Raw genomic sequence first — 12,835 nt, forward strand, 5'->3', positions numbered from 1 at the left:
AAAATTATTGTATTTTTATTTTTATTGTTGTTTCCCCAAATATTTTTGATCTGAAGTCACAGACACAGAACTCATGGATACAGAGGGATGACTGTATACAATATATTGTTATTAACTGTAGTTGCTGTGATGTACAATAGATCTCTTGAACTTATTCCTCCAGTCTTATTGAAATATTATGTCTTTTGGCACAGACATCTCTCCTCTCCCCTCAACCCCCAGCCTCTGGTAACCACCATTTTATTCTCTGTTCCTATCAGTTCAACTTTTTTACACAGCACATATAAATGAGATCATCTGGTATTTGTCTTTCTGAATGCCTGGCTTATTTCATTTAGCCTAATGTCCTCTAGGTTCATCCATGTTGTTGCAAATGAGAGGATTTCCTCTCCTCTCCTCTCCTTTCCTTTCTCTCTTTCTCTCTTTCCTTCTTTCTTTCTTTCTTCTTCTTCTTCTTCTTTTTTTTTTTTAGGAGACTGATTTCACCATGTTGTTGCCCAGGCTGGTCTCAAACTCCTGAACTCAGGCAATTCTCCCACCTTGGCCTCCCAAAGTGCTGGGACTACAGGCATGAGCCACTGCACCTGGCTTCCTTTTTTTTTTTTATTAAACCAAATGGTATTCCATTGTGTATATATACCACATTTTGAAAATCCATTCACCCTTGCTGAGCATTTAGGTTGATTCTGTATCTTGGCTATTGAGACTAATACTGTAATGAACGTGGGAGTGCAAATGTCTTTTTGATGTACTGATTTCATTTCCTTTGAATACATACCCAGAAGTGGAATTCCTGGATCATAGGGTAGTTCTGTTTTTAAATTTTTGAGAAACCTCCAAACTGTTTTCCCTAATGACTATAGTAATTTACATTTCCACCAACAGTGTACAAGGGTTCTCTTTCTCCACATCCTTGCTAACACTTGTTATCTTTTGTGTTTTCCAAAGTAGCCATTCTAGCAGGTATTAGGTAGTGTCTCACTGTGGTTTTAATTTGCATTCCCCTAATGATTAGTGATATTGAGCATTTTTTTCATATACCTGTTGGCCATTTATAGGTCTTTTGAGAATTGTCTACCTAGGTCCTTTTCCCGTTTTTAAATTAGGTTATTTGTTTTCTTACAATTGATCGTTCGAGTTCCTTGCATTTTGGATATTAACTCTTTATTAAATGTATGATTTGCAAATATATTCTCTCATTCATTAACTTGTCTCTTTGCTCTGTTGATTTTTTGCCTAACAGAGTCTTCTTAGCTTAGTCGAATGCCATTTGTCTTTTTTTTTTTTTTTTTGCTTTTATTGCCTGTGCTTTTGTATTCTTAAAGAAAAAAATCTTTGCCCTGATCAATGTCATGGAACTTTATTTACCTCCATGTTTTTTCCCAGTAGTTTTCAGTGTCAGGCCTTACATTTAAATCTTTAATTCTTTTTTTTTTTTTTTTTGAGATGGAGTTTTATTCTTGTCACCCAGACTGGAGTGCAGTGGCCCAATCTTGGGTCACTGCAACCTCCACCTCCCGGGTTCAAGCATTCTCCTGGCTCAGCCTCCTGAGTAGCTGGGATTACAGGCATGTGCTACCATGCCCAGCAAATTTTTGTATTTTTAGTAGACACAGGGTTTCACCATATTGGTCAGGCTGGTCCCGAACTCCTGACCTCAGGTGATCTACCCTCCTTGGCCTCCCAAAGTGCTGGGATTACAGGCTGAGCCACCGCTGCTGACTTCCTTTAATCTATTTTGACTTGGTTTTTGTGTATGTTGTGAGATGAGTGTCTAATTTCATTCTTCTGGACATAGAAATCCAGTTCTCTCAGTACCATTTATTGAAGAGATTGTCCTTTCCCCACTATGTATTCTTGGCATCTTTTTGAGGGCCAATTGATAGTAAATGTGTGTTTTCATTTCTGGGCTTTCTTTTCTGTTCCATTGCTCTGTGTGTCTGCTTTGATGCCAGCCAGTACTGTGCTGTTTTGATTACTGTAGGCTGTATTTTGAGATCAGGTAGTGTGATAGCTTAGGCTTTATTCGTTTTGCTCAAGATTGCTTTGCCTATTTGGGGTCTTTTGTGATTCTATATGAATTTTAGGATTGCTTTTTCTATTTTTGTGAAAAATGTCCTGGAATTTTGGTAGAGATTATATTGAATCTGTAGAATGCTTTGGGTAGTAAGGACACTGTTACAATATTCTGCAATCCATGAACATGGGATATCTTTCCATTTTTTGGTGTCTTCTTCAGTTTATTTCATTAACATTTGTTGTGTTTTTCATTTTAAGTATAGTTACCATAATTTCTTTCTATTTGAATTGCATTTTTAGGCCATTTCCCCCATTCTCTTTTATTTTATGTTGCTTTTTTTTGAGATATGAAGCATCAATGTGGTTCCAAAAGTCAGAACATATAAAAAGGCATATTAAGTGAAGTGTTATTCCACATCTATTTCTTTTACCTAGTTATCACCTGCCTCCCTTTCACTGTTTCCATCTACTCACTGTAGGTAGCCAATCTCATTAGTTTCTAATTTACTGTGTTGTGTGTCCTTTTGCACAAATGAGCATATGTGTGTGTGTAACTCTTATTTTTTCTTTCTTTGTCATATAAAAGGAAGCATACTATAGATTATCTTTTAGTTAATTCAGAAGCTCAGGAGTTGGTCAAAGTAGAACACTTCCGTGTGGTGAAATGAGTGGCCTCAGCTAAATCAAGTTATTCAAGGGGAGAGTAGGAACTTCATCAGGTTATGGTCAAGTTAAGCCTAGAACAGGAAGCAAGCCAGGCTCACCCAGGTATTCTGCCTTGGATTAAAGAGACACTAAATTATTTGGTAACAGGGATCTTGATGATAACAATTTCTCTTTCTTGACTCTGCTCTAATCTAGACCTTTGTCCTCCAATCTAGAGGACCCTCTATGCTTACTGCACATTGGCTATCCTGGGGTCTCTTTTTTCTCTGTTGCCTTAGAAAATTCCTGTGTACTTTTTTTGTGCTGAGTCTTCTCCTCATCGTACTCCGTATCATCCTCTCTCTCAGTTTATTCTGTCATTTTGGTAGAGCACATCCTTTAGTAGCTTCATGAGAAAAAATACAGGACATTTTTTTAGGCCTGCTATTTTGAAAATGTCTTTATTCTACCCCCATACTTGATTGTTAGTTTGACCGCTTATAGAATTGCAGATTAGAAATAATTTTCCTTAAAAGTTTTTATAACTTTACTCATGTGTAATTTACATACATTAAATATTTCCGATGCTTAACATTTATTCCTAAAAATCCAGTTTTGCTCTAGTATCATATCCCTTTAGCCTGAAGAACGCAATATGGTGTTTCTTGTAGTACAATCCTGCTGGTGATGGGTTTTCTCTTTTATCTGAAAAATGTCTTTGTTTTGCCTTCATTTACAGAAGGATATTTTTGCTGGAAATAGGATTCAGGGCTGACAGTTTTTTTCTTTTAGCCCTTTAAAGATAAATTATTCCATTGTCTTTGGATGGCAGGAAAGATGACGATAAAAAATAAGGAATCTGCTGCTGTTCAAAATGTTGTTCTGTTTGAGGTATTTCTTTTTACGTTGACTACTTTAGATTTTCCCTATATTTGTCTTCAGCAGTTTGATTATGATGATATAGATATAATTTAGAAACAAATTTTCCTTTTTGGGGTTCATTCAGCTTATAGAATCTATATATTTATGTTTTTCAGCAAACATAAATATATAGCTTTTTTTTGAGATATGAAGCATCAATGTGGTTCCAAAAGTCAGAACATATAAAAAGGCATATTAAACATCAGCAAATCTGGGATGTTTTTAGCCAATGTTTCTTCATTTTTTGGGGACCCATTCTCTTCTTCTGGGAAATCAATTCCATTTATTTATTTATTTATTTATGGAGACAAGAGTCTTGCTCTGTTTCCTAGACTGGAGTGCGGTGGCATGATCTTGGCTCACTGCAGCCTCTGCCTCCCAGGTTCAAGCAATTCTCATGCCTCACCCTCCCAAGTAGCTGGGATTACAGGCTTGCACCACCACACCCAGCTAATTTTTGTATTTTTAGTAAAGACAGGGTTTCACCATGTCGTCCAAGCTAGTCTCGAATGGATGACTTCAGGTCATCCACCCGCCTTGGCCTCCCAAAGTGCTGGGATTACAGGCGTGACCCACCAGGCCAATTACCCTTATGTTTAACCTTTTGATATTGTCCTGTAAGTCCATAATACTTTATCTTTTTGTTCAATCTTCTTTCTGTTTTTCAGGTTGTATAATTTCTGTTGATAAAGTTTAAGCTCCTTGAGTGTTTATTCTTTTACCTCTATTTTGCTATTGAGGTTATCCACTGAATTTTTTATTTCAGATATTGTATTTATTAGTTAAAAATTTTTTTTTTTTTTTTTCTTTTTGAGACTGGTTGTCACTCTGTTGCCTTTGCAGGAGTGTAGTGGTGTGATCTTGGCTCAGTGCAACCTCCACCTCCTGGGCTCTAGTGATCTGTCCACCTCAGCCTCCCGAGTAGCTGGCATGTCCTTCCACACCCAGCTAATTTTTGTGTTTTTAGTAGAGACGGGGTTTCACCATGTTGGCCAGGCTGCTCTTGAATTCCTGGGCTCAAGTGATCTGCCTGTCTTAGTCTCCCAAAGTGGGAGGATTACAGGCATGAGCCACTGCACCTGGTCTAAAATTCTCATTTTTAAGTACGTTTTTATTTCTCTGTTGAGAGTTTCAATCTCTTCAGTCATTTCAAGTGTCTTTACCTCAATGAGCATAGTTATCAGAGCTGATGTAAAGTTCTTGTCTGATGATTCTAACATCTGAGTCATTTTGAGGTTGAGATTTGTAGTTTTCCCTTTAGAATGGACTATGTTTTCTGGGTTCTTAGTCAAATACTTTTGGATTGTTTCTTGAATACTATTTTGTGTAGACTCTGAATTCTGTTAAATTCCTTTGAAGAATCTTGATTTTTTATTTTTATTTTTATTTCACTAGCACTTAGCTTCAGACCCTGTTAGGCTCAGATTGTGTCTTGTCTTCTGTAGGAGTTGGCTTAAATCTCATTTGAAATTTTTAGGCCTTTATGATGTTGCATTGAGTCTGTCCTGCATGTCTACACGGCTAAGGGGTCAGCCTTAGACTTGAAGAGTCATAAGAATTAGGGGATTCCCTTCTTCAGCTTGCTCCTCTTTTAGATTGCTACTAACCTCCACCTGTGGTCACCCTCCACCTGTGGTCCTGTCTTCTAGCCAGGCACAGCCTGTGGAATTTCTGTTGAAGATTTAGCTGCCTGCATTGCACCACCCCTGTGATGGTGGCCTGCCCTTGGGCCAAAACTTCTGTTTCCCTCCCCACAAATTTTATAAAAACACATGAAATTCGCCCTACTATCAGTTACTTGTCCAGATTCCTACTCCTTCCAACAGCCTGCCTCCATTTGTTTACACTTCAGAATCTATAGGTAGTTGTTTCTGATTTTTTTCCAGAGTTTGTAATTGTTAACATGTTTGTTTTTAAGTCATTTTTCTGGCTTTGATGGCAATCATAGTCTTTCCCAACTTACTGTTTTCATCAGGGATTCACCTGGTGTGATATTGTAAAACTTCTAGTAAGAGATGTGCCTGGATGGGTGGGTAAGATTATAGAGTTGCAGTGAGCAACCCTGAAGGGTTTTGAAAAGGCACTTTATGGCTGGGTGCACTGGGTCACGCCTGTAATCCCAGCACTTTGGGGGGCCAAGGTGGTGGCTCACCTGAGGTCAGGAGTTCGAGACCAGCCTGGCCAACATGGCAAAACCCTGTCTCTACTAAAAATACAAAAATTAGCCGGGCTTGGTGGCACACACCTTTAGTTCCAGCTACTTGGAGGCTGAGGTGGAAGAATCGCTTGAACCTGGGAGGCAGAGGTTGCAGTGAGCCAAGATCATGCCACTACACTCCAGCTTGGGCGACAGAGCGAGACTCTGCCTTGAGGAAAAAAAAAAAAGAAAAAAGAAAAGGCATTTTATAAAATATCTTCTATGTTGTAGGTGAAACATGGAGTGAAGAAAAGAGATTTGTAGGTGAGAGACCTGCTAAGAAACTATTGCCATCTTTATGGTACATATACAGTTGTAACAACCTGAATTCAGACAGTGCTAATTAAGTTGGAAAGGAAGGACTCTACTTATGACTCATTTTGAAGGTAGAATAGACAGAATTTGGTAATAGAATACTGATAGAGAAAAAGAGATTAGATGTTTACTGTTGCTGCCCAGGGATGATAATGATGTCATTAATCTGGATGTAGTATGCAGGTGGAAAATTTAGTTTGAGGAGAATAATAAATTGAATTAGAAACATGTGGCATTCAAAGTGCTTGCCAGTATTATTCAGCAGGATGTGGGAAAGTTAAAGAAGAGCTTTGAAGAGCAGAGCTGGAGATGAAAATTTAAAACTCTTTAAAAGAGAAGTGAGATGGGGTATAAGAGTAGAATCTTATAAATGGTAGAAACTGAAGAGGTTAGTGAATAAAAGAGGAGTCTGTAAGGAAATCTGTGAATTGTAGAGAGAGAAGGAGAAGAACCACGAGACTGTTGTGTTCTGAAGGCCAAGGGTGAAGAATTTGTATTACAAAGATATAGCTGGTCAGTGGCATCCTGCACAAAAAACAAGCAAACTGAGAGAATGCCATTATTTAAGTAGTGAGGATTTTTCTTCCTAGGAATACAGAAAGCTTTACTTCATTATAGAGAAGAGGATAGAAGTCATATTGCAAAAGAGATTAAAGAGTATGTAATGGGGGAAATAGAGGTTGTGAGTCTAGACTACATTTTTAAACTTTGGTAGGGATGGGAATGAGAGAAATGGAATGATAGCTGGTAGCTTGAGGTGGGCAGAAGGGGAGCCAGGGCCAGGTTCTTACATTGGTTGTGTGCTATTGGGAATACCCCAGTGGCGAGAACAATGGGTGTGTTAAAAGTTCTAGAGTAGATTAAAATAGGATGAAGAACACACATTAAGAGGGTTAGGTTATAAATATGTAGGGACATTTTCCCCTCTAAAATAGAAAGCGAGGATAGGTGTAGGTATGGAGAAGTTTTGTCTGGGAGAAGAGTGAGTCCATATAGGAGAGAGTTGGGAATGAGAGAGTTAAGAGTGAGGTTGATACTTCGACTCTCAGTTATGGCATAGAAAATGATTGGAAACCTGACTGGGCACAGTGATTCACACCTGTAATCCTAGCACTTTGGGAGGCCGAGGTGGGTGGATCACTTGAGGCCAGGAGTTAAAGACCAGCCTAGTTACCATGGTAAAACCCTGTCTCTACTAAAAATACAAAGATTAGCCAAGCGAAGTGGCAGGCACACATAATCCCAGCTACTTCGGAGGCTGAGGTAGGAGAATCACTTGAACCCAGAAAGCGGAGGTTGCAGTGAGCCAAGATTACGCCATTGCACTCCAGCCTGGGAGACAGAGCAAGACTCCATTTCAAACAAACAAAAAAAGAAAATAATTGGAAGCCAATCTTCCATGAGACAACAACTAGAAACACCAACCAAATACAGCCCTTCCCCTCAAAGTATTGAGAAATACTTTGAAAGTATTTGAGAGGTAATAAGAGTATGTCTAGGAGAGAATAAAGGCTTAGAGATATAAGGTTAGTATTTGGGACTGTTTTTCTCCAGTGAATATTTGCTGAGTTTTTTTGAGGGATCAGCTGAAAAACTGAGCAGTACTTTTTTTTTTTTTTTTTTTTTTGAGATAGGGTTTCACTTCTGCCACCCCGACTGGAGCACAGTGACCCAATCTTGGCTCACTGCAACCTTCACCTCTCAGGCTCAAGTGATTGTCCTGTCTCAGCCTCCTGAGTAGCTAGGACTACAGGTGTGCACCACCGTGTCTGGCTAATTTTTGTATTTTTTATAGAGACAGGATCTCGCTACATTGCCCAGGCTGGTCTCAAACTCCTGGCTTCAAGTGATCCACCCACCTTGGCCTCCCAAAGTGCTGGGATTACAGGTGTGAGCCACTGTGCCCAGCCTGAGTAGTAAATTTAATAGCCTTTTAAGGTTAGAGGGATAGGAATTGGAATTTAGGCCCTGCTAATGTGAGTTGTGAGTGATCTTGGTGAATCACTCTTATTTGGTGTTGGTACCCTGAAGGGCCACAGCCTAGAAGTAGGGGTGAATTGGATGTAGATAGGCCCTCACAGGGACTGTTGCTCCACTTTGAATACCTTTAAACCCTGAAAATAGATTGAGGTAATTTATTGTCTCAGGTGCTTGGCAGAAGCAAATGTTGTAAATTCTGTTTGGAAGGTAATATTACTTGTGAATGTTACTATAAACATTCTGCAAATATAATGTCCAGCTCATAATTTTAAAAAATCAAGCATGGCATGATCGAATAACATGAACAAAATTAAGTACAAGGAATAGAAGATAGTATTGATCCATAGGGGCTTCTCATATTGGAATTTTTAGGAGCAGATTTAAATATACCATGCTTACCTTGTTCAAATATAAAAGACAAGATTCAGCATTCTTAGCAGAGAACTAGAAACTTGAAAAGATGAAAATTTTAGACTTGAAAACTAACTGAAATTGGGAACTTGATGGGCTTAAGAGAATTTGACAGAGCTGAAGGGAGAATTAGTGAAGTGGAAAAATTCAGAGAAAAAAGGATGGAAACTACTGAAGACATTGAGGGAGACATAGAGACATTGAGGAGATCAAAAGTGTGTAATTGGAATCCTGGCAAAGAGTTGAGAGAGAATGGGCAGAAACAATATTTGAATAGAGAATGGCTGAAAACCTTCATGAAAAACTTTTTAAAACTTATTAAAGTTATTAAGCAACAGATTCAAGAAACCTTACTAACGCTAAGCAGGATAAAAAAGAAATCCGTACCTTGGTCTAGGGTAGTAAATCTGTAGAAAGCCAAAGCTAAAGAGGAAAATTTCAAAATCTGCCAGGTTGGCGAGAAGAAATGTTATTCTTTCAAAGAATTGAAAATTAGATTAATGGCTGACTTCTCAATGAAACAATGGAGGCTGTAAGACAATGGAATGATACCTTCAGAGTATGAGAGTAAATAACAGTCTAGAATTTTACAACCTGAAAAAGGCTGGGTGTGGTGTCTCACATCTATCCCAGCACTTTAGAAGGCTGAGGTGGAAGGATTGCTTGAGCCTAGGAGTTCAAGATCAGCCTGGGCAACATAGTGAGACAACATCTCTTCAAAAAATAAAAAAATAAAAAATTAGTTGGATGTGGTGACATATGCCTGTAATCCTAGCTACTCAGGAGGCTAAGGCAGGAGGATTGCTTGAACCTAGGAGTTTGAGGTTACAGCGCTGTGATCGTGCCACTGCAGTTCGGTCTGGGTGACGGAGCTCTCTACAAAAGGAAACCCAACCTCTTCCCCAACAAACCTGAGAGAATATCCATTATGAATAAAGATGAAATACAAATGTTTCAAACTTGACAGTTTTTCAGTTGTGCTAGTCACTCTAAAATTGCTCCAAAGACATAGCTAGTGACTACCATGTTGGCCAACACAGATAAAGAACACTTTCACCATATTAGAAAGGACAGGTATTAAGAAAATACAAGAGGATATTTGGAACAACATTCTACTCCCACCATGAAATGTTAGATGAAATTGATAAATTCCTATAGAAATACAAATTAATAAAATTGATTCAAGAAGAATTTTTTAAGATATGAATTATCTTATCTGTTTACAAGTTTTAGTTTTTTTCTTCTGATGCCTTTCTTTGGCTATGGTATCAAGGGAATACTGTCATAACAGAATGAGTTCTCTGTTTTCTGGAAGAATTGTAAAGGATTTGATAATATTTTTTTCTTTCGATGTTTGGTAGAATACACCAGTGAAGACATTTGAGCCTGAAGTTTTCTTTATTGGAAGATTTTAATGTAATAATTCAATTTATTTACTTGTTATATGTCTATTCAGATTTTCTCCTTTTTTTTTTTTTTTTTTGAGACAGGGTCTCACTCTGTCACTTGGGCTGGAGTTCAGTGGTGTAATCACAGCTCACCACAGCTTTGATCTCCCAGGCTTAGGTCATCCTCCCACCTCAGCCACCAGAGTAGCTGGGACTACAGGTGCATACCACCATACCCATCTAATTTTTTGTACTTTTTTTTTTTTTAATAGGGTTGGAGTTTTGCCATATTGCTGCGGCTGTTCTCAAACTCCTGGGTTCAAGCAATCTGCCTGTCTTGGCCTCTGAAAGTGCTGGGATTACAGGTGTGAGCCACTGCACCTGGCCGAATTTTCCATTTCTTTTTGACTAAGTTTTAGTAATTTTTGTTTCTGGGAATTTGTCCGTTTTTTCTAAGTTTATTGTATTCCTTTATAATCCTTTTAATTTCTGTAAGGTTTATAGAGATGTCCTCTCTTTCATTCCTATTCTGTGGTCACCCTGTGGAGGTAGAAAGTAACCCTCCCAATTAACAGGTAGGATGTCTATGCTGGAAGCACTTCACAAGCCAACAAAATTTGAGAGAAAGTTTATTATTCACCCAAGAGACTTCTGGGGATGGTAGAGTTAGTACAAGTGGGTCTGGCCTGCCTTGGGTTAGACAGAGGGAGTGGGTTATGCCTTTATAATGCCTAGGGTGTTGGGGAGATCCCATGTGCAGGCTGAGGATCAGCAAAACTTGAATTTTTCATGGGGGCCAAAGGCAAGGCACATGTGGACTTTCTTATTAGCCTGCTCAGTTGTGGGTTCAAAAGGGGAAAAGTGAGGTGAGGCCTAACATAAGTCAGTGGTCAGACATCAAAAATTTAAAAAGTGGAGTGAGACTCCTTATTACAGTTCTTGACTTTGGAAGTAAAAGAAAATTTCCTTGTTCTTTCTTTTCTTCAGATTGTATAACCTTAATTGATCTACCTTCAAATTTATTGCTTATTTCTTCTGCCAGCTTAATTCTCCTCTTGAGCTTCTCTAGTGAATTTTTCATTTCAGTTGTTGTCTTTCCACTTGAAATTTCCATTTGGCTCTTTTTTATAATTTCTTAGTTAATATTCTCTGTTTGCTGAGTCATTGTCAACATAGTTTCCTTTATTTTAAAAGTATTTTCTTTTAGTTCTTTGAACATATTTATAATAGCTGCTTTGAAGTCTTTATTGGCTGACTTCAAAATCTAGGCTCCCCTAGAGAGAGTTTTTGTTGAAACTGTCCCCCTTCCATGTATGGGTCACGCTTTTCTGTTTCTTTGCATATCTTATGAAAACTGGGTATTTTTGATAATATATTCTGTATTTTGATTCCCTTCTCCCCAGAGTTAGAGGTGGTTGCTCTTTTTGTTTATTTAGTGACTTGGCTGAACTAATTAATTCCATGGAGTCTGTTTCTCCATGGAGTGCATGTGTGACTGCTGATGTCTCTGCTTAGCTCATCCTTTCTTGTTTTTATTTTTCAGTATGGCTGTCAAGTATTGGCCCCCTGGGTCAGCGTATCTTAGTGGCCAACCTATGATTGGTCAGAGGTCGTGTTTAAATTCCTTGAAACAATGAGCTTTCCTTTGTCATTGGTTTTTATGAGGCTTGGGGAATGCGTTCAAAGTTCAGAAAGTCTGCCTGGGTTTTACTTTCTCCATTTGCAAGGCCTCATCTTTTTCTAGGAATGAGCAGCTTGCTGTGGCCCTGTCATTTCTTTCTTCATGTTTGCAGTCTTGTGCATGTGCACAGTCTTCCAGACCAGCAGGAAAAAAGATTTTTATCAAGGCCCAGTTTGGCTGTCTCATTCCTTAGTTCTCCATGTTAAATTTCTGGTTGGTTTGCTGATCTGTTGCTTGCGCTAACTGGTATTGCAAACTCAAATTAGCTGTAATATTGGCTTTCCCTCCTTTTTTGCTGTTGAAATCACTTTTTGAGAATACCTATGGGCATGGAATTCTTCTCCAAATTAATTTAGCTCCCTCTGGCAGTGGAGCCTCCTGTCATCACAGCTTGTCCTACCCTGGTAGCTTCTGTACCAAGCAATTGGGAGCGAGTGTGGGATGATAGGAGCCCCAGGCTAAAACACCACACTCTTCACTGTTCTTACCAAGATTCAGTAGATTTTCTTGGACCAGCACTTCTCAAATTTGTTGTAATGTTTTTGATCAATATCAAGACTTTAAATAGTTTTAACAATGTTGTTAGTTTTATTGTTGCTTTAGGGGGTTAATATTTGTCAAACTCCTCATTCAGTAGTTCTGGATGTCCTTTCCCCTGCCCCCTCCCTTTCTCTCTGTCTTTCCTCTCTGAGTGTGTCTCCCTGTCTCTGTCTCTCATTTTTGAACATTTAAATTTCATTCAAACTGAAATTTATTTTGGAATATTTTATGAAGTAGGGATTTGTTGGTTATTTTTTAAAAATGGTGTTAAGTAGTGTCTTAATACTACTTGTTGATTAATCCATGTACTTCTTATTGATTTGTAATGTAAATGGTTTATTTTTCTAATCTCATTGAGATTTAATTTTGTCCTTTTTTTTTCTTAATCAATAGTCATCTTTTGCTTGTTTTTCCCATCTTTTGCTTTCCATTGGCTCATTTTTTTCGGCCTTTAAACCTGTCTTTGGACTTTATATCTTTGAGTTTCCTTTGCTACTCGGCTTCATACATTCCATTTGCTCTGCTACTCATAAGTACTAAGGCTAGGCGAAGACAAGTGAGATGCATAAGGCACAAAAGTTCTAGGAAGCTCTCACTCCTGGGTCCTGCAAGTGTGGGACTGGTACTCATAGAACTTTGCATTTTCAAATTTTGCACCCTAAGTGCCTGGCTTGCCCCATTGTAGTCCTGGCTCTGCTACTCATACTTCTCACTAGTATATATTTGTTGTAACCTGAT

The 12,835-nt window shown here is 38.5% G+C and overlaps 1 protein-coding gene across 1 annotated transcript in view; it reads left to right on the forward strand.

Moving 5' to 3' along the window:
• The window catches only part of DIS3L2 (DIS3 like 3'-5' exoribonuclease 2), a 378,448-nt gene that overhangs the window by 42,455 nt on the left and 323,158 nt on the right, over nt 1-12,835 (forward strand). The gene's annotated exons all lie outside the window — the stretch shown is intronic.

The sequence above is a fragment of the Theropithecus gelada genome, chromosome 12 (assembly GCF_003255815.1).
Source record: "Theropithecus gelada isolate Dixy chromosome 12, Tgel_1.0, whole genome shotgun sequence".
Taxonomy (NCBI): Eukaryota; Metazoa; Chordata; class Mammalia; order Primates; family Cercopithecidae; genus Theropithecus; species Theropithecus gelada.